The sequence below is a fragment of the Acomys minous genome, assembly GCF_964271855.1.
Source record: "Acomys minous genome assembly, chromosome: 8".
NCBI classification, from domain to species: domain Eukaryota; kingdom Metazoa; phylum Chordata; class Mammalia; order Rodentia; family Muridae; genus Acomys; species Acomys minous.
Window position 1 is genome coordinate 102,491,535 of NC_140489.1, and position 19,799 is coordinate 102,511,333.

Here is a 19,799-nt window from a genome sequence, read left to right on the forward strand (position 1 = left end):
AGAAACCCTGTCTCAAAAAACCAAAAACCAAAACCAAACCAAACCAAAACAAAAAACCAACAACACTTTTTAGGATTTTATGTTATTTTACGTGTATGAATGTTTTGTCTACATATATGTATGTGTACATGTGTGTGCCTGGTGTCCAACAAGATCAGAGAGGGTTGTAGGATCTCATGAAATGGTACATGGGGCCAGAGAGATGGTTCAGTGGTTAGAAGCACTGGGTGCTGTCCCAGAGGACCAGGTTTTGGTTTTTGGTTTTTTGATTTTTGAGACAGGGTTTCTCTTGTAGCCTTGGCTGTCCTGGACTCACTTTGTAGACCAGGCTGGCCTCGAACTCACAGAGATCCACCTGCCTCTGCTTCCCGAGTGCTGGGATTAAAGGCGTGCGCCACCACCGTCGGCTGAGAGAGGATCTTTCACTAGGGCTTTCCAACTAGGCTAGGCTGGCTGGTCAGCAGGACCCAGGATTCTCCTGGCTCTGCCTCCTGCCCCTGGGCTTACCGGGGAGTACCACCACAGCCAGCCTCTCACGTGGGTGTCAGAGACAGAGCTCAGGTCTTCATGCTTCTGCAGCATGCTTGCTCTGACCCAGCCATCTTCCCAGCTCCTGAGACATTACTTTTTACCTTCCTAAAATGCTAGCTCAAAGTATATAGCCCTCTGTAGTCCTGGCTGGCCTTGAACTTTTGTCCCTTCCAATCACCCTCCTAAGTACTGGGATTACAAGTATGTAACCCTATGCCAGCTTGCTATTTGTATTTAAAAGATTTTTATATCTACTATCTAATGTTATTTCCAAAATTCCACTGAGATCCACAGTTGACAGGTGAGAAAGCTGAACTGGCTAAGGAATTTGTGATGACCAGATAGTCAGGTCACCCAGGGTGGTTTATGTGACCGATATCTCTCTAGACCTCCACGGTCTAGAGTTTCTTGGGGGGTCTGTGGAAGAAGGCGGTCTCTTGCAAGAAGACTCATCAGCAAGCTGCAGCGTTTGGCTTGCTCTCCTGCACAGCTAGTTAGAGCAGGGGTCTCATGTTTTTGTCATGTGTGGAGACAGCCCCAAGAGAGCATCCAGTGCCCTCTAAGCCTACCCAGCAGGCGCTCCTGAACTGTTGTGGGAAAACTGGCGTTCAAGAGATGTTGCCCTAGGGAGTGCGGGGACATGAGACAGGTGTCTGGGAGTGGCAGCTGCGCCCTTGAACATCTGCTCCCAGCAAGGTATCACCCTCACCCCTGGGGAGAAGGGCCTTGCTCCCCAGGGTGGGGGCATTGGCAAACAGGTCATGGGAGGAGGCTGAAATAGAGAGACTAGGGAAGATGGGGACACGCCTGTTGTCTGCGTCCAGACACATTTCATGGGATCTTTTGCCCCACACACTGAAAACTGGACTCTTGACCTTATAATAAGTAATAATCTGAAAATGGGTCTCGTTCTCAGTGATGGGAAAACTATTCTGGCCAAATCCTTTCTTTTGCCTTCTTTCCTTCTCATTACAAACCCAAGTCCAAGTGGGCCGAGTGGCACACACCTGTAATCCCAGCACTAGGGGAGGCAGAAGCAGGAGGATCTCTGTGAGTTTGAGGCCAGCCTGGTCTACAGAGCAAATCCAGGACAGCCAAGACTACACAGAGAAACCCTGTCATGAAAAAACAAACATGCAAAACCAAAACCACCCAAGTTTTGTCTGGAACTGCTCTTCCACGCATGCTTTAAGCAGCGTCTCTTATCAGAGTGCTGATAGTAGCTGACATCTTCCATCATTTACTGGCTGGCTTTGTGTATTGTCCTAATGAGTTTTAGTCACTCGGGAAGAGGGAAACTGCCTCCATTGGATTGGCACGTGGGCGTGTCTATGGGCCATTTTCTTAATTGGTGTGATGAGGAAGGGACAGGTCCAGTTTTTGTGACATGAGGGTAGTGGTGGCAGGGCAGAGGGGAGGAGGTGGCTTTCCAGATGGCTTTAAGGCTCACACACAGTGACACCACCACATACTCGTACTCATGTTTTAAAGGAAAAAGCTGGTTTGCCTCAGTGCCCAGAGTGCGCATGTGCAGGGTGGGAAACCTGGAAGATGAGGCAGCTTTAACTTACAGGGGGTTCTGCTCTGAGCTGTGCCACCAGAATCAAAAGCCAAGGCTAACTGTCTTTAGTGCAAACAGTAGCAGTGACTGCCAAGGCATTAACGTCATGAGTCCAGCACTTTATGTGCAACCCTGCAAAGAGCGAAGACGGCAGGAAGTGTTAGTCTCAATCGAAAGCACAGGCAGTGGAGGTTAAAGGTCATACACTCAGGATGGGCGGGCTGAGGGAAGTTAGTAGTGGGAACTCAGCTATATTCTTAATAGTCTTTTCCGAATGTTATTCAGTAAACTTGGATTGCTTTTACAATAGGAATATTCATATGTTTGCTAGAGTTTTATTGTTGGGCTTTTGTTGTTGTTTTGAGACAGGGTCTCTCTGTGTAGCTCTGGCTAAACTGGAACTTCCTATGTGGATCAGGCTGGCCTTGAACTCTCAGAGATCTATTTGTCTCTGCCTCCAGGGAGCTAAGACTAAAGGCTTGTGCCAATGTGCCCAGTTGATGCTTGAAAGCCTTTTCCCCCTTTCTACAGAGCGAATTCCAGAGTAGGCAGGGCTACGCAGAGAGGCCCTGTCTAGAATCTCCCCTAAAAGCATTCGTTTTTTTCCTACTTCGCAGTTGGGAATATCCCTGAGGGCAAATGTCGCCCTGACAGCTTCTCTGCAGAATAGCAGGCAGCCCTACACTTTCCCTGGTCTGGAGACCCCATTCCTACAGGACTTGGATAGTCCTGTCTTGGATAGTCAGGCTGGGCTGTGCACTTAGAACCACTCAAGAGGGAATTCCTTCAAGAGGGAACTACCTTATCCAGGGAAGGAGGGAGCTGTGGTTGACATTTCTACGCACACACTGTTGAGGTCTTCTCACAGAGCACAGCAAGGCCTTGCCGTTTCCCTGAGCCTGTGTCTCTGGGGTCCTTCACCATCCTGGTGCCAATGACACATTTAACTCAGGATTTCATCTCCCCAGGTCTCCTCACCCTCAACTGTATATGCGGAAGCCTTAACGCCCCCCCACCCCCAGGAGCGGATGGCGCTATCTAGTTAAGTAAGCCTGTAAATAGGGTGGAACCCTGACCTGGTGCGACTGGTGCCCTTGTTAGAAGGAGAGACCAGATGGCCTCCCCCCCCCCCAACTCCCCAACCTCGCTTTTCCTAAGAATGTTAAAAAATAAAAATGGGAAACCATATGAGAAGACAATGAGATGGTAGCCATCTACCAGCTGGGTCAGGCCCTCCCTGAACTACAGTCTTCCAGCCTCCGAACCAGAGGCAAATTAAGTTCGCAGTGTTTACTACACCCAGCGCGTGCCATTTTGTTACAGCGTCCTTGGCATACAGCTGCGAATGCACACACTCTTAGCCTTAAACTGTGCTGCCAATATGGAAGTGGGTGACCTAGCCCCCATCTGCAGCTGCCCAGCAGAGCCTCTTTAGGTTAAGCCACAGTCTAGCCTCCAGGCAGGGTTGGACCCAGTGCGGTGAGCACCATCCTGCCTTCTGGTTCTAGCTACAGGAGGCACAGTGGACTTGTCACCAGAACCATCTATGGGGCTTAGCCTTTGGGGATGGACCAAAGCTTTGGAACACCCTCAACCTGCCTTGCCTTGCTGGGATAATATTAAGGCAAGGTGGCTGAACCTGCTCTCTGCTCCCACATTTGGAGACTATTTCTTTAAAAACAACAACAACAACAAAAAAACCCGACACTGTAATAGCTTGCAACTTCGTCCCCTTTTTACTGGACACAATTGTGGGAAAGACCCAGGCCCCGCTCTGAAGAAACTCTGCCTACTGTGTGGGGGAGACACAAGTAACCCACATCACAGAGGAACTGAAAGGTAAAGTGAAGAAACATCGACAGACACTGGTTTAAACTGGGTGCCTTTCCCTGTGTACCAGACCATAGCTGGCATGGGTGAAACCAGCTGCTCAGGGCCCCTAGGGAAGTCTTGTGACATCGGTGTCCTCCTACAGGTTTCTACACTTCCAAGTCTGTGTCACCCAAGATGCCTTCTCTTTCCCCCTGCTGTTGGCTGTTGACATTCATTACGCTTCGCACCTCCCTCGTAACCTCATTAGCACCTGTTCCTACAGCTCACCCGGGCTCCTCTCTGATAAACTAAACAAAAGAGGTGTGCTCCTGGCAACTGTCCGCAGCCTTGCCAGCCTTCTGCATGTGCAAGGGTTTGGGACTGAATGGAGAAGATGTGGGTACGCTGGTCCTTTGTGCAGAGTCCCCGAAAGGGAAAGATTTGAAGGTGACTGTTATATACTCATTAGCACCATCAATGGCCCTGGCTAGTCTGTCCCTGGTCTGCTCTGGTGGAGCCAGCTGATCCTGGCATCATTCTTGTCAGAAGGTTCCAACCAAAAGAAAGCCGGGCGGTGGTGGCACTCGGGACGCAGAGGCAGGCGGGACGCTGTGAGTTCGTGGCCAGCCTGGTCTACAAAGCGAGTCCAGGACAGCCAAGGTAACATAGAGAAATGCTGTCTCAAAAAACAAAAAAGAAAGAAAGGAGAAACTATACAGGATGTTAGCATTGATTTTGCCAGGCAGCCCAGTTTTCTCCTCAGTCACTTGCAATGTAAAGATAAGAGCCCATTGTACTCTGTCACGTGCATGCTGTGTGCTTCCCTCCCAAGGGATGGATGGTCCATAGCTGTGGACCCTCTGGGAGGTAATTAGGCTACAAGGTGAAACCCTTACAAATGGGATTAGTATCTGTACTTGAGGAGACAGGAGAGTGAGGTCTCGCCCTTCTTCTCCACATGAGGATACAACACAGGCACTGGTCCCCCCAAAGCCGGGAATAGATCCCTCATCAGTGGGTACCTTGATCTCAGCAGTCCCAGGCTTCACCAGATGCGTGCTTTTTTTTTTTTTTTCCTGTCAGGCTGAAGACATTAGCATCACACTAGACAGACATGAGCATTATAATTAAATCACTATTAAAGGACAACTGGGCCTTGAGATAAAGGTCACCTCCTTTAGAGGCTTCTGGCCTACATATTTAACAACAACAAAAACTTTAATCAGACAGCTATTTGTCTATGCAGGCAAAAGAATTCAGAATGTCTGTCTCGGGAATGATAAAAATGCTGGATAGTGAAAGCTGTTAGGGAGAGTAGAGCATGGCACTCTGGAACTGCAGGTGTCCCATTTGCCGTGACTTCCCCTCCAGCCCCTGGACTGTGATCAACAAAGGACTCTCCAGGATGGGCAGGGTAGTTCTCCTGCAAACTGAGGGCCTCTGACGAAGTCTAACATTCATTCAGAGCAGAGAGGCCTGCAACAGCAAGATGGTGCGTATCTTGATGTGCCAAGATTTATCTAACAGCACACAGCTTGCTCCCCCAGATCTCCTGATTCTGTGGCCTGGAGTCCTTTTTCTTTTTTTTTTTTTCTCAGCCAGTCCCGGGTGGGTGAGTGCTAAGGAGACATGCCACTCTGGGATCAGGGCCTTCTGGGTGGGAGGCAACACAGTGAGCAGGAAGCTAGGTCTTTCAGAGAGAAGCCTCTTCAGGTTTGAAATAGCCGCAATCACCGCTATCCAGAAGCAGTCTTGCTGAATAACAGAAACCACGCCTCCTGGAAACTGCCGGCAGAGGTTCCCAACACAGAACCTGCCCAGCCAGCATCTTGCTGAACACAGAGAGACACAGTCGAGATTCAGGCAGCATCCACAAAATGCACACCCCTGGACTCCTTGAAGGCGTCGGTGCTCTGCCAAGGAAATGCCAGCCCCAAGCCTGCATTTTGGAATTGTCTGCTTCTGTCATCACCTTCCCCAGCTCCCCGTGCCTGTGGGGAGGCGTCAGACAAGGGGAGCCTGCACAGTCTGTCCCACACAGCTGCCTCCTCCCCCTCCCCTCCTCCCTCCCCAGCAGCAGCTCAGCTGGAGGCTGCACAGGCACATGGGTGCAATGGGGGGGGGGGGGCAGGGCTCCGTCCTGCACAAGGGCCTCCACGTGAACTTGGCATTGGTTTTTAAGGTGCAGGTTCCTACTTCTAACAGGCACTGGCTGGTTCCCCACCGAAGCGTCCAGTGACGTTTTCCCTCCCCGGTAAACATCGCCCACTCTGGGATGTTTCTCTGACTTTTCCTGGATTTCTCACTTTTTCTCGATTTTTCCATTTTTCTGTGACAACTCCTCATAAAGCCTGCTTCTGCTTTGCAAAAAGAAGGGAGAGGGAGGAAGAGATAACGTGGCTTGTCATATAACTTGCCCCTGGGACATCACAAAAAGAAAAAAGAAAAAAAAAAAAGAGGCAAGAAATTCCCATGGCGTTTAAGCCAATCCAGCTGCTAGCTGGGTGGTAATTAAAAGAGTGGGTGAAGCTGGTGCAATTCGAAGCCAACACAGGCTGGCTGCTGTGGTGCTAAGTAGTTACCACTTGTCACGGGGTAAAAAGGCAACGCCAGCAATTGTTTCAGAATAAAACGAATGACAACCTGCAGCTCTTTTTCTTCTGACTGGCACAAAAGAAAGTAGTAGTGAGATGGCATTTAGCAGCTTTCCCAGTGGGAAAGCCATCTTCAACGGAGGGGGAGGCGTGTGAGGATGGGGGGGAGGGGGGAAGGGGGGAGGCGTGTGAGGATATGGGGGGGAAGGGGGGAGGCGTGTGAGGATATGGGGGGGAAGGGGGGAGGGGGAGGCGTGTGAGGATATGGGGGGGAAGGGGGGAGGCGTGTGAGGATATGGGGGGAAGGGGGAAGGGGGAGGCGTGTGAGGATATGGGGGGGAAGGGGGGAGGCGTGTGAGGATATGGGGGGGAAGGGGGAAGGGGGAGGCGTGTGAGGATATGGGGGGGAAGGGGGAAGGGGGAGGCGTGTGAGGATATGGGGGGGAAGGGGGAAGGGGGGAGGCGTGTGAGGATATGGGGGGGAAGGGGGGAGGCGTGTGAGGATATGGGGGGGAAGGGGGAAGGGGGGAGGCGTGTGAGGATATGGGGGGGAAGGGGGGAGGCGTGTGAGGATATGGGGGGGAAGGGGGAAGGGGGGAGGCGTGTGAGGATATGGGGGGGAAGGGGGAAGGGGGGAGGCGTGTGAGGATATGGGGGGGAAGGGGGGAGGCGTGTGAGGATATGGGGGGGAAGGGGGAAGGGGGGAGGCGTGTGAGGATATGGGGGGGAAGGGGGGAGGCGTGTGAGGATATGGGGGGGAAGGGGGAAGGGGGGAGGCGTGTGAGGATATGGGGGGGAAGGGGGGAGGCGTGTGAGGATATGGGGGGGAAGGGGGAAGGGGGAGGCGTGTGAGGATATGGGGGGGAAGGGGGAAGGGGGGAGGCGTGTGAGGATATGGGGGGGAAGGGGGGAGGCGTGTGAGGATATGGGGGGGAAGGGGGAAGGGGGAGGCGTGTGAGGATATGGGGGGGAAGGGGGAGGCGTGTGAGGATATGGGGGGGAAGGGGGGAGGCGTGTGAGGATATGGGGGGGAAGGGGGAAGGGGGGAGGCGTGTGAGGATATGGGGGGGAAGGGGGAAGGGGGGAGGCGTGTGAGGATATGGGGGGGAAGGGGGAAGGGGGAGGCGTGTGAGGATATGGGGGGGAAGGGGGAAGGGGGAGGCGTGTGAGGATATGGGGGGGAAGGGGGAAGGGGGAGGCGTGTGAGGATATGGGGGGGAAGGGGGAAGGGGGGAGGCGTGTGAGGATATGGGGGGGAAGGGGGGAGGCGTGTGAGGATATGGGGGGGAAGGGGGAAGGGGGGAGGCGTGTGAGGATATGGGGGGGAAGGGGGGAGGCGTGTGAGGATATGGGGGGGAAGGGGGAAGGGGGGAGGCGTGTGAGGATATGGGGGGGAAGGGGGAGGCGTGTGAGGATATGGGGGGGAAGGGGGAAGGGGGAGGCGTGTGAGGATATGGGGGGGAAGGGGGAAGGGGGAGGCGTGTGAGGATATGGGGGGGAAGGGGGAAGGGGGGAGGCGTGTGAGGATATGGGGGGGAAGGGGGGAGGCGTGTGAGGATATGGGGGGGAAGGGGGAAGGGGGAGGCGTGTGAGGATATGGGGGGGAAGGGGGAAGGGGGGAGGTGTGTGAGGATATGGGGGGGAAGGGGGAGGCGTGTGAGGATATGGGGGGGAAGGGGGAAGGGGGGAGGCGTGTGAGGATATGGGGGGGAAGGGGGAAGGGGGGAGGCGTGTGAGGATATGGGGGGGAAGGGGGAAGGGGGGAGGCGTGTGAGGATATGGGGGGGAAGGGGGGAGGCGTGTGAGGATATGGGGGGGAAGGGGGAAGGGGGGAGGCGTGTGAGGATATGGGGGGGAAGGGGGAAGGGGGGAGGCGTGTGAGGATATGGGGGGGAAGGGGGGAGGCGTGTGAGGATATGGGGGGGAAGGGGGAGGCGTGTGAGGATATGGGGGGGAAGGGGGAAGGGGGGAGGCGTGTGAGGATATGGGGGGGAAGGGGGAAGGGGGGAGGCGTGTGAGGATATGGGGGGGAAGGGGGGAGGCGTGTGAGGATATGGGGGGGAAGGGGGAAGGGGGGAGGCGTGTGAGGATATGGGGGGGAAGGGGGAAGGGGGGAGGCGTGTGAGGATATGGGGGGGAAGGGGGAAGGGGGGAGGCGTGTGAGGATATGGGGGGAAGGGGGGAGGCGTGTGAGGATATGGGGGGAAGGGGGGAGGCGTGTGAGGATATGGGGGGAAGGGGGGAGGCGTGTGAGGATATGGGGGGAAGGGGGGAGGCGTGTGAGGATATGGGGGGAAGGGGGGAGGCGTGTGAGGATATGGGGGGAAGGGGGAGGCGTGTGAGGATATGGGGGGAAGGGGGGAGGCGTGTGAGGATATGGGGGGAAGGGGGAGGCGTGTGAGGATATGGGGGGAAGGGGGGAGGCGTGTGAGGATATGGGGGGGAAGGGGGGAGGCGTGTGAGGATATGGCAGGGGAGGCTCACTGTAGGGCTTAGTAGCATGGTAATATGTGAGCCACTGGAAACCACACAAAGAAGGGAATGCTGGGAGAGTTGACAGAGCCACCTGGAGCCACTCAGGGACAGGATTTTCTTTTGAGTTTAAACCGGAACAACAAATGAAAGCTCGTCAACAGGCCCTCAGGGGAAGTGTGAGGCATCTGCGAAATGCCAAGTTTGAGTTAATAAATTAACGTTGAGTTATTTTACATGTATGGGTGTGTTTTGCTTGCTTGTATGTCTGGGTATCGTGTGTATGGCCACTGCCTGGAACTGGAGTTGGGAGCTGCCGTGTGGGTGCTGGGCGTCAAACCTGGGTCCTCAGGAAGAGCAGCAAGTGCTCTTAACCTCTCCAGTCCCATTTAAAAAAAAAAAAAAGCAAATTGATTTCTAAATTTAGAAAGTACAAAATAGTACTTAACTAATACAAACCACAGTAAAGTTGTATAATTAACTCTTAGTACTTTTACTATTGAGTAGATTTAAATTGGTATTTGTGGGGTTGAAGGTGTAGCTCAGTGGCAGAGAAAACACGTGTTTAGCACATGGGAGGCCCTGGGATCAATCTCCAGCACTAAACTAAAATGACGTAGAGTTCTGCTTGTGACACCCAAGCAAGGCATACAGGCGATGACAGGAGGACCTGTAGGCTCAACCCTGTCATCAACCAAATCCTGGCATTTCCTCTTCAGGGGCAAGCATGTTAGTGTCACCACCAAGGACAACCCGGTGATCACTGCAGCAAGAACAGCCATAGCTGTCTCGACTCCTGTGACCCATTTTCCCTGCTGCTCTCCTAACAAACTCCACCTGGCCTGGGACCGAGCTCTTCACCAACCCTGGCCATTTACTCATTCATTCATTCATTCATTCATTCATTCATTCATTTTTGAATAAGCAGGAATCTACAAAACCCATTCTACGTCAACGAGAACTCATTTTCCTTAATCCAGGTACCCACTAAAGATCATTCTGGAATATCCCACAGGCACTAGGGACAGCTTGTCCAAACAAATGCTTATTTTCCCTGTCACTTTTCTCAGATAGCTGGACTTTTCCAGGAGCCCCAGGCCTGGGTGACTGTCCAGGAGAGCTGGCTTGAGTGACAGGCCTGATTTGGGTTGGTATCGAGGTTCATGCAAGATGTTTTGAGGGACTCTGCAAGTAGAACGTCACCCTGGGAAGAGGATCAGTCTGGGACTCTGTGACCTCCAAAGACTAGCGGGTTAGAGACCTGGACACCGGAGAGCTGCTCATGAAGAAAGACCAAATAGGCAGACGAGGGGCGCCTGGACACAGCAACTAGAAAGAAGATGTGACCAGTGTTACATTTAACATGTGTCATCTTGAATCCTTTACAGGCACAAACTTATTTATAGTCCAGCCTGAATAATAAAGAACCCTCTTAATGTCCCCTGGGCCTCTTTCATGACCCTGGAGGCTGGGCAGCATCAGGCCTATAGATGCTATGAATCACTTAGGGGAAAGACTGGCGCAGGGCATTTGAAAGTGGGGACCCCAAATCATCTGTATCGACAGTACTGCCCCTCTGGTGTCAGAAGGTGGGAGAGACGCAAGGTGACTGGAATTAGAGCCAGCACCCCAAGAGGCTCTGTAGGAAGAGAACCCTGCTCCAAGGATGCCCATGTGATGTCTGGACCAGGTGTTTTGTTTTTGAAAAAGTTAGAAACTAAGTCAGGGCAAAGGGTCAGCTACAAACCACACCCAATAGCAGCTGCCTCCTGCACACAGGCCAGGGAGATGAAGAAACATGTCACTTCAGGAAGACAAGTGTGAAACCAAGGGCACTGAGTCCTTAACAGGCTAAAATCAAGTAAGAGGTTTTAATCCCATCTGGATTGGCCTGGCTCAGTGTGGCCAGCCTAATGAGGCAGCTGCAGCGATGTCGCTGAGGACAGGGCTGCCTTCCCAGGGATTAGCTGTGAGAGGGTGGGGAGAAGTGGATCCCAGAGCACTTGTTCAGCAAGGCTAGCTGTAAGGCACGAGAGAGAAACTGGCAGCTGTCAGAAGCCAGAGTTCAAGGCGTGTGTGTGTGTGTGTGTGTGTGTGTGTGTGTGTGTGTGTGTGTGTGTGTGTATTGAGGGGTTGGGATGGGATAGATTGGGACTGGTCAACCTCACTGTGTGTCAATGCCATGGGCATCTTGTACATCCTTGGGTACCACCTTGAACATGCAGGCAGACAGTGGTTCTAAGTGTCTAGCGGTCAAGCATTCTGAAGAAATGTTAAGTATGATGAACCCCATGTTTACAAGCTTGGCCCCCCAGGCCCCAGAGAAGGGCTGACAGAGGTGTGTAAACATGGGGGACAAGGACACTAGACTCCTGCCTGAGACTTTCACCTAAAACAGGGGACCAGCAGTCACCATTGTTCCATGGTCGCCTTCCCACTCCACGGCAGATTCTTCAGCTCTGCTGAGCTCTCCAAGACCCCAGGCAGCTGTCTCCAGACCCCAGAAAGAATTTCAGCAGTGCCCTTTGAAGGGAGCAGCTGCTGCTCAAAGACCTCCAGAGTGGCTGCTGCTTCCCACAATGTCAGCGAGGAAGCGGAGGGACAGATGTCCCAAGCGTGGAGGGAACAGGCAAATAAATCAAGTTGACACCAAAGTTCTGAATGACGGCAGGAAGTCATAAACGGGGGAAAAACCCCAACAGCAAACCAAACCAAACCAAACCAACCAACCAAGGAAGCAGGCAAGCAAGCAAATGAACAACAATAAAAGGCTGGAGAGATGGCTCAGCGGTTAAGAGCATTGGCTATTCTTTCAGAGGACCAAGGTTCAAATCCCAGCACCCACATAGCAGCTCACAATTGCCTGTAACTTCAGTCCCAGGGGATCAAACACCCGCAAATAGACATACATGCAGGCAAAACACCAATGCACATAAAAACAAACAAACAAACAAACCTAATTCCCCCAAGTTTTCCTATAAACCTGGGCTACTTTATAAAAAAAAACAGAACATGAAAAGGAATTGCATTTTTTTTCTCATTTAGACTGAAAATTAATATGAACTAAGCACAGCTATATGCAATACTTGCAAACAATACCAGAGGAGACAAGGTAGGCATAAGTGCATGCATACGGTATGCTTTCATTAATACAACGATTGAACCAAGCGGATGGGAATGAGGAGTTAGGCACGGTGTGGTGAAATGTGAAGAAAAATAACGGCACAATGACCAGCGAGGTCAGGACAGTAGTCCTCTCTGTCATGTGGGGGGAGGGGACTGGGGTGACAGTCTCAAGACCTCCTGTAACATAGCTGGGTGTGAATGACACAGACACCAGCTTCGAATTAGTCTTTAAATCGCATGTGTATTTTCTGAAGTCTCATATATAACTCATTAGACACTTAAAATTTAAAAAACAAAATCAGGATGAGGCCCCATCATAGAGAGTCATAAACAGGGGGTAGGCGAAGATGCCAAGGCTTCCCAGGGTGTGCGAGGAGGAAATGGAGTTCCAGCACGAGGCAGAGCCAGGAGCATCGGCTTCGATTTCATCCCTCTGAGCGTGCAGCTGTGGCTGTCAAGTGCCATCAGCACTGTCAGCGCATCCTAACTTTTGAGCTTCTTTGCCCATCAGCCTCAATTATCACTCTTACAGGAGCCCTCTGAGGTGACCAACCTGACTCTCGCTATGTGAGGAGAAGTGAGTGACTTCCTACCAACCTGACTCTCAATATATGAGGAGAAGTGAGTGACTTCCTAGGCATCGGGCTGCGGTCCCCTGACGGTGGAGCCTTGCTGAGTTCACTTTATCATTCTGAGAGAAACGAAGGGGCTCACTAAACGCTGGCGTGATGGCGATTCACATGTGTCAAGGGTTGGCCATAAGAACATGGCTCAGAGGTTAAGAGCACTGCCTCCTTTTCCAAAGGTCCTGAGTTCAATTCCCGGCAACCACATCGTGGCTCACAACCATCTATAATGAGATCTGGTGCCGTCTTCCGGCATGTAGGCAGAACACTGATATATAATAAAATAAATAAATAAATTAATTAAAAAAAAAAAGAACAGCCGACAGAAATGGGCAAGAAGGCTTCTCACTGAGAGTTCTGTGGGCCAGTGGTGAGCCAAGGACTTGGGAGAGGACCGCAGCAGGCATCCTGTCATTTCTTTTGAAGCAAGTACAGGCTGGGGTGGCAGGTATGTCTCGGGGCTAAGAGGTGGGGCTGGGGTGGGGGAGTTGTGTAAAGTGTAGGAAGTGTAGGAGCACAGAGCCATCAGCAGAGGCTCGGAGCGACACACAGCTCACAGGATGTCAGCAGCAGCTAGAATGACAGCCGTGTAGGCCATGGATGAACATGGGGGGGGGCTGGTATGGCTCCTCAGATGGCTCCAGCTGCTCGGGGGGCTGAGAAGCCTCATTTATGGCAGTTGGGCCTGAGGGAGATCTGAGTTAATTAACTGTCCCACAGAATAGAAAATGAAGGGACAGAACTAGGAACGGATTAAATATTCTTAGGGAGGGACATCTCAACTCCACACAGACAGGGTCTGTCTCAAAAATTAAACACACACAATTAAAATAAAATACAAATTTAAAAGACTGCATTTTACCTGCTTTTTTTTTTTTTAATCCCTTAGACCAGTCAGGGGACAGCAAGTAGCCTATAATGGTAAAGAGGTGGCCCTGAGTGCTCTCTTAGTATATGGTGCTTCAGGGAACCTGCCTCACAGGCCTTGGATGTATGTTAATTTCACCTGACAGATAATGTGGGTGGTAAGGACCAGGCAAGGCCACACGCTTTGTGGGAAGGGCTAAGAAGAGGAGAAATTCTAAACAGTTACATAAGAATCAAAGGTCTGGATGGTGCTAATGGGCTAACACATGAATCCTCTCTCGTGTGGAATGTTTAGGGCCACGCAAGCACTTCTAACTCATTTCTGTCTACCAAACAAGTGTTTTCATCTGTCTCATTGTATTCAGGCCAGACCCTTAACGCGTACCTGACTAGCACACTGCTGTTACACAAACATTAATTGTCGTATGGATGTCTACACTACTCTAATAGTGAGCCTGCTAAACTGCAATACAGATTACAGAGGCGGGGTGTCACAGTTTGACAGGAAACAGCCCCCCCTCCATCCCCTCCCCCATCATCTGCTGCCCCATGTGTTTGAACACTTGGTCCCTGGCTGGTGGCACTGTTTTGGGAGGCCGTGGAACCTTTCGGAGGTGGGACTTAGCTAGAGGACTGAGTCCCTGTGAGGTGGGTGTTGCAGGTGACAGCCACCTGCACCCCTCTTGAGCTCGCTGCTTCCTGATGTGTGAGATGAGAGAGCATTGTCGCCTTGTGCCCCACGGCCACGAACTCCACCATGCTCTTCCTCTCCTGCTGGACTGTACCCTCTCAAACTGTAAGCCAAAACAATTTGTATTTAAGTTGTTTCTTTCGGATATTTTTTTTTTTATCATAGTAAGGGAGAAAAAAGCAACACCCAAGGTTACTGTATACCATATGATGGCACTGTACAGGGTGGCAGCGCTAACAATGAGAGAGTCAGAAGTTAACAGGAGGAAGAAATGCACAGCCAGACATTTCCAGTGAGAAGGGAGAAAGGTGGGCGCACACTTAGCTCTGACTGGAGTGGAGGACCCCTTCTCAAAATTGCTTCGGGGCTGAAACTTGGTGGTTGTTTATCTCCCCAGGACATGGGGATTCCAGACAGGAGTCCCTGGGGCCATTTGGCTCTGTGCATTCCCCAGCTGGTGCATGTCCTGTACAGGAATGTAAAGGGCTCGGCCCATGTCCTCCAAGGCTTGAGACAAGGCCTGAGAGTGTGGTCAAGACTCTGAGACAGCTGGAAGGTTTGCCAATGTCTTGAGCAAAGAAGTGCATCATTATATTTACATTAAAACAAAAAAATAAAGTGGACCAGAAGCAAGCATAGAGTGTATTTATAAACTTGAGATTTTTCACTGTGTAACCCAAACCAGAAAAATTAAGATTGATTTACGTAAGCCTATGTGATACTGGGAAACTCTAAGACTGCAAAAGATAACTAGAAATTACTTTCCATAAAAATAAATCAAAACCAGCCCTGACATGTCTCCAACATCTAACCAAGGACTAACATTTGCAATTTATAGGACTGCTTGTAAATCCTCAGAGAGACAGAAATACTCCAAAGGGAAAGCGGGAGAAGAACGCAAACGGCTAAGCTACTGGGAGACCAGAACATATATGGCAAATAATGAAAAGATGTTCACCTCCATTAATACTCAAAGAAATGCAAATCAGGATGAGCTTACATTTTACACCTGTCATAATGGCACAGAGGAAAAGGAACAACGCCCAGAATGAGTGAGAAAGCAGGGGCTACAACAGGCGTGGTGACACATGTCCGTGATCCTGGCACTTCGGTGGCAGACACAAGTGGATCAGGAGTTTGAGATCAGTCAGGGTTACACAGCAAGTTCAAGACTGTCTGAGTTACACACACACACACACACACACACACACACACACACACACACACACACAATATACAAACACGTATAACATGAAAAGGAGGGGCAAGGGGACAAAGGAGAATAATGGGCGAATATGAACAAAGTAAAATGGTACATAAGGATGGAAATGTCATAATGAAAACATTATTGTGAATGCTAACTAAAACATCTTAATCTAAAAAATGACTGAGAACCGAGATGTAGTCCGCTGGGGGGCAAGAGGATCAAAAGCTCAAAGTCATCCTAGGCTGCACGTTGAGTTTGAGGGCAGTTTGAAGGTAGCAAGGGACACTGTCAAAATGATTCTTTATCTACCTTTATTTTATGTTCCTTGGTGTTCTGCCTGCATGTATATCTCTGTGGGAGTGTCAGATCTTTAGGGTTACACTTGTGAGCTGCCATGTGGATGCTGGGATTTGAACACGGGTCCTCTGGAAGAGCAGTCAGTGCCCTTGACTGCTGAGCCATCACTCCAGACCCTCAAAAAAATTTTAAATTATATACTATATAGCAAACTTTATAAAATTATACATATACATACATATATATATACACACATATACATATATATGGTTGTAGTGGACACAGCCTCGTGTCACTACTTGGTTTTGAAGGCACTCTTTCAGTAATGTGGTTGTAGAATCAGCAATAACCCTGGCTAGGGGTCGGTAGCACAAAAACACAGATGGAAGAAGTTTGTGCCAGGGCAAGCAAGTTCCCCAAAAGCTACCTATTTCCTCTTATATACTTATTTAACAATAAACTTGTATAGCAAATGGCCTATTGCACTGGTTCTCAACCTCTGGGTTGTGACATTAGAAAACATATTTCTGATGGTCTTAGGAACTGAGAGAGCCCTCAGTAGCAAAATTACCGTTATGAAGTAGCAGCCAAACTGCTTTTATGGTTGGGGGAGGGGTGGTCACCATAACATGGGGAGCTGTGCTAACCGATCACAGCATTAGGAAGGTTGAGAGCCCCTCACCTATTGGAATGTCTACTTTGGCATCTTGCTGGTCCTCACAAAATTCCTCATGCTCTGTTTCCACCTGGCTCTGGTCCCAGTGTCCCCAGCTCAGGGAGAGTCACCCTCACCCAGCCTGGCCCTGGGACCCAGCTAACAGCAAGACATCATCTTCCACGAAGGGAGTAAAGGACGAGGTCGTCTCAGCAAGCAGTAGCGAATGACCCCCTCCTCCGCCGTGCCTTTTGAAATCATGGGTGAGTGGCCTCTTTCAGCATGGCTGCTAAGCAGGCACCGAAGCTGCCCAGGGAGCCAGCCTACCCGGGTGCTGCCTTCCTTGAGAAAATGGGGGAAGAGAGAAGTGACAGAATGGGGTTCCAAGGCTTTTCCTTGGGGGGTTAAGTATGAAAAGGGGGAGCCACCTGACAATGTTCTAGAGCCTACCCTTCTAGACAAGGGCAGGGTTACGAAGCGTGTGTTGAGCATCAACGTGCCATGTCAAAAGAGATGGATGCGCTGGACCTGGAAAGCGGGCACAAAGTGGGGACAGAGGTGTGGCTGTCTGCAAGTGCATCCACACTGAACCCCAGTACGTCTCCCTGTTCACTCTTCCTGCCGGAGAGATGCAGAGCTGACACTTTCCTCAATGCTTGTTATCCCCCTTGACCTCTCAGTCTTGTGCCTGGTCTCTGGCAGCTACTTACTGACCCCCCCCCCCCAGGCCATCTTGGACTGAGGCTGGGGACACGTTTAGAACCCAACACATGAGACTCCAGCCTGGGATGCCTGGTGCCCTAACAGCCTCTCACAACTCTTGTCATGACAGTCAGACCTCAGACCTCGAGTCGTGTGCTGATCCCCTGGGCCCTGGCTGTAAAGGGTCTTGTTTCCTGTGAGGTGGCATGCACTGCGTGGTTGGTGCCACTCCATCCTGTCTGTGTGTGGGGACTCCTCCTGTTGGCTGTCTTTCCTGACATCAGCTGCCTCCCTCCCTCCCTCCCAACATCTATGCTCTCATCACCATGACATGAGCCATGTCACCTGTTCTCATACCACATGCCTGCCTGGGTGATCTATCAGCTGTCCCCCCACCCCCACCCCCATCACAGGTGCTCTTCCCAGGAGAGGGAAGCTGGCCCAGTGTTTGTCACCTGTCATCCCTTTACCCCACGCCAGCTATTCCCTGCCCAGCTTGTCCCAGTTGGCCTTGTTGTGTTGAGGTAATCGACTGATCTATTGCCATTCTGAAGGCTGACAGGACGAGATCAGTTTCAACATTAAAACGTGTCCATCTCGTTTACATAACATTTAAAGAAGACACACATTTAACAGGATCTATGCAAAATCTAGATAATGGAAAGTCATAGTGTTTGAATTTGAGATTCAAGAAAAATGGAATGGAGCACAGTGCATTTGTGGGTTGCAAATATTCCCATTAAGGAGTCAGTTCTCCCCAGGTGGGTCACAGAGCCACTCTAGTGCACGCAGAGTCCTGATAGGCCTGTGCAGACGGCGATAAATGGATTCCGGTAGGAATCATAGGACTTAGAAAAAAACAAGGGCATTTTGAAAAAGGATAAATTAAGAAGGCAAGCTGGTTTCAAGACTTACAGGGCCAGCAGCGTGGTGCCTGTGGGAGAGCAGACGAGATGATGGGTTCCAGCAGAAAATCTAGGAACAGCGCCACCTATGGAGTGTTGATTGCTTTCCCAAAGATGCGGAGGTAACAAAGGCTCTAGGAAACAGGGTGCATCAGTGTGTCCAAAAATTATGCCCTTTGGCCTCCTGGGCTCTGTTCCACAAAACAAGGGCAGTTCACGACCGTGGCAGACCATTCTTTACATCAACAAATCCACCCAAAAAAGACAAGGTGTTAAAATAATAAATTCTGAAGAGTTTGTAAAAAGCCGCCCCAAGTAAAAAGTCTGACTGTGGGACAGAATTATTCAAGTGTAAGGTGGACAAGCATAACTTCCCCCCACCCCCCCGGACACAAAACATGAGAAAGAAATATTCGAGGGAAAGACTCTAGAGCCGGGATGTAGCTCAGTGGGTAGAGTACGTCTAGCTTAGTCACTGCTCTGTTGCTGTGAAGAGACACCACGACCAAGGTACCGCTTAGGAAAGAAAGCATTTAACCAGAGTTTGGGGTTTAGTCCATTGTCACTGTGGCACACAGCATGGTGGCATGCAGGCAGGTGTGGAAGCGGTAGCTGCAAGCTACGTCATGATCTGTAGGCAGAGAGACAGACAGACAGAGAGAAGTGACAGAGATGAGAGAGACAGACAGAGAGACAGAGAGAGAGGAGAGAGACACACATAGAGAGACAGACACTGGGTCTGGCTTGGGCTTTTGAAACCTTAACGCCCATCTCCAGTGACACACTTCCTCCAACAAGGCCACACCTCCTAATCCTTCTCAAATAGTGCCAGTCCCTGATGACTAAACATTCAAATATATAAGTCTATGGGGGGGGGGAGCACTCTTATTCAGACTGCTACACCTGGGTTCCATTGCAGCAGCACATAGAGCCTTCTGTAGCAGTGCACTTACAGTCCCAGCACTTAGAGATGGCAGCAGGAGGTCAAGGCTATCTTTGGCTAGGTAGCAAGTTTGAGGATATGTGAGACCCTAACACACACACACAACACACACACACACACACACACACACACACACACACACACACACACACACACACACACACTTTAACGGATGAAACACAGAAGCTGCAGTCTTTATAATAGGAGACAGAGTAGGACTTCCCTGACTACTATTATTGATACTTTAGAGCTACTAGAATTGCAACAAGAAAAATTCTCAGGATAAACATGAAGCAAACAAACAAAAGAATTACAATTACATATTTCAAAAACAGTAAATAGGAGTCTGGAAAGATGGCTCAGTGGCTAAGAGCACTGGCTGTTCTTCTAGGGGACCCAGGTTTGATTCCCAGGACCTACTTGGTGGCTCAGAACCTTCTGTAACTCAAGTGGCAGGGAATCCAATGCCCTCTTTTGGCCTCCTCAGGAACTGGGTATACAAACAGTTCATATATACATACATACACATACATACATACACATACACATGCAGGCAAATACTCATACACATAATAAATAAATGAATCTAAACAACAGCAACAACAGAAAGGCCTAATATTTCATTAGTAAAATAGGTATTTCTTTTCCTGGCAAATAGGTAAAAGAAAAATGGGAAAATGTTTTATTTGCAATAGGGAAGCACATTAAAAACACTTAAGTGTTAGAAAAGCACTAGGTCTGGTGCAGCAAGGACACGCCTCTACCGACAGTACCTTCTCTACTTCTCTGCTTTGACTGCTGGTTTCCTTA

At 50.5% G+C, this 19,799-nt stretch overlaps 1 protein-coding gene across 2 annotated transcripts in view; it reads right to left on the minus strand.

Annotated features, from left to right (window-relative positions):
* DPYSL5 (dihydropyrimidinase like 5) overlaps positions 1-19,799 on the minus strand; it is an 85,098-nt gene that overhangs the window by 49,404 nt on the left and 15,895 nt on the right. The window contains exon 2 of one of the 2 annotated variants that reach the window (XM_084793055.1): positions 2,103-2,224. The exons of the other annotated variant lie outside the window; for it this stretch is intronic. The gene's annotated coding sequence lies outside the window, so the exon portion shown is untranslated. The remainder of the gene's footprint in view (positions 1-2,102; positions 2,225-19,799) is intronic. 2 annotated transcript variants of the gene reach the window in all.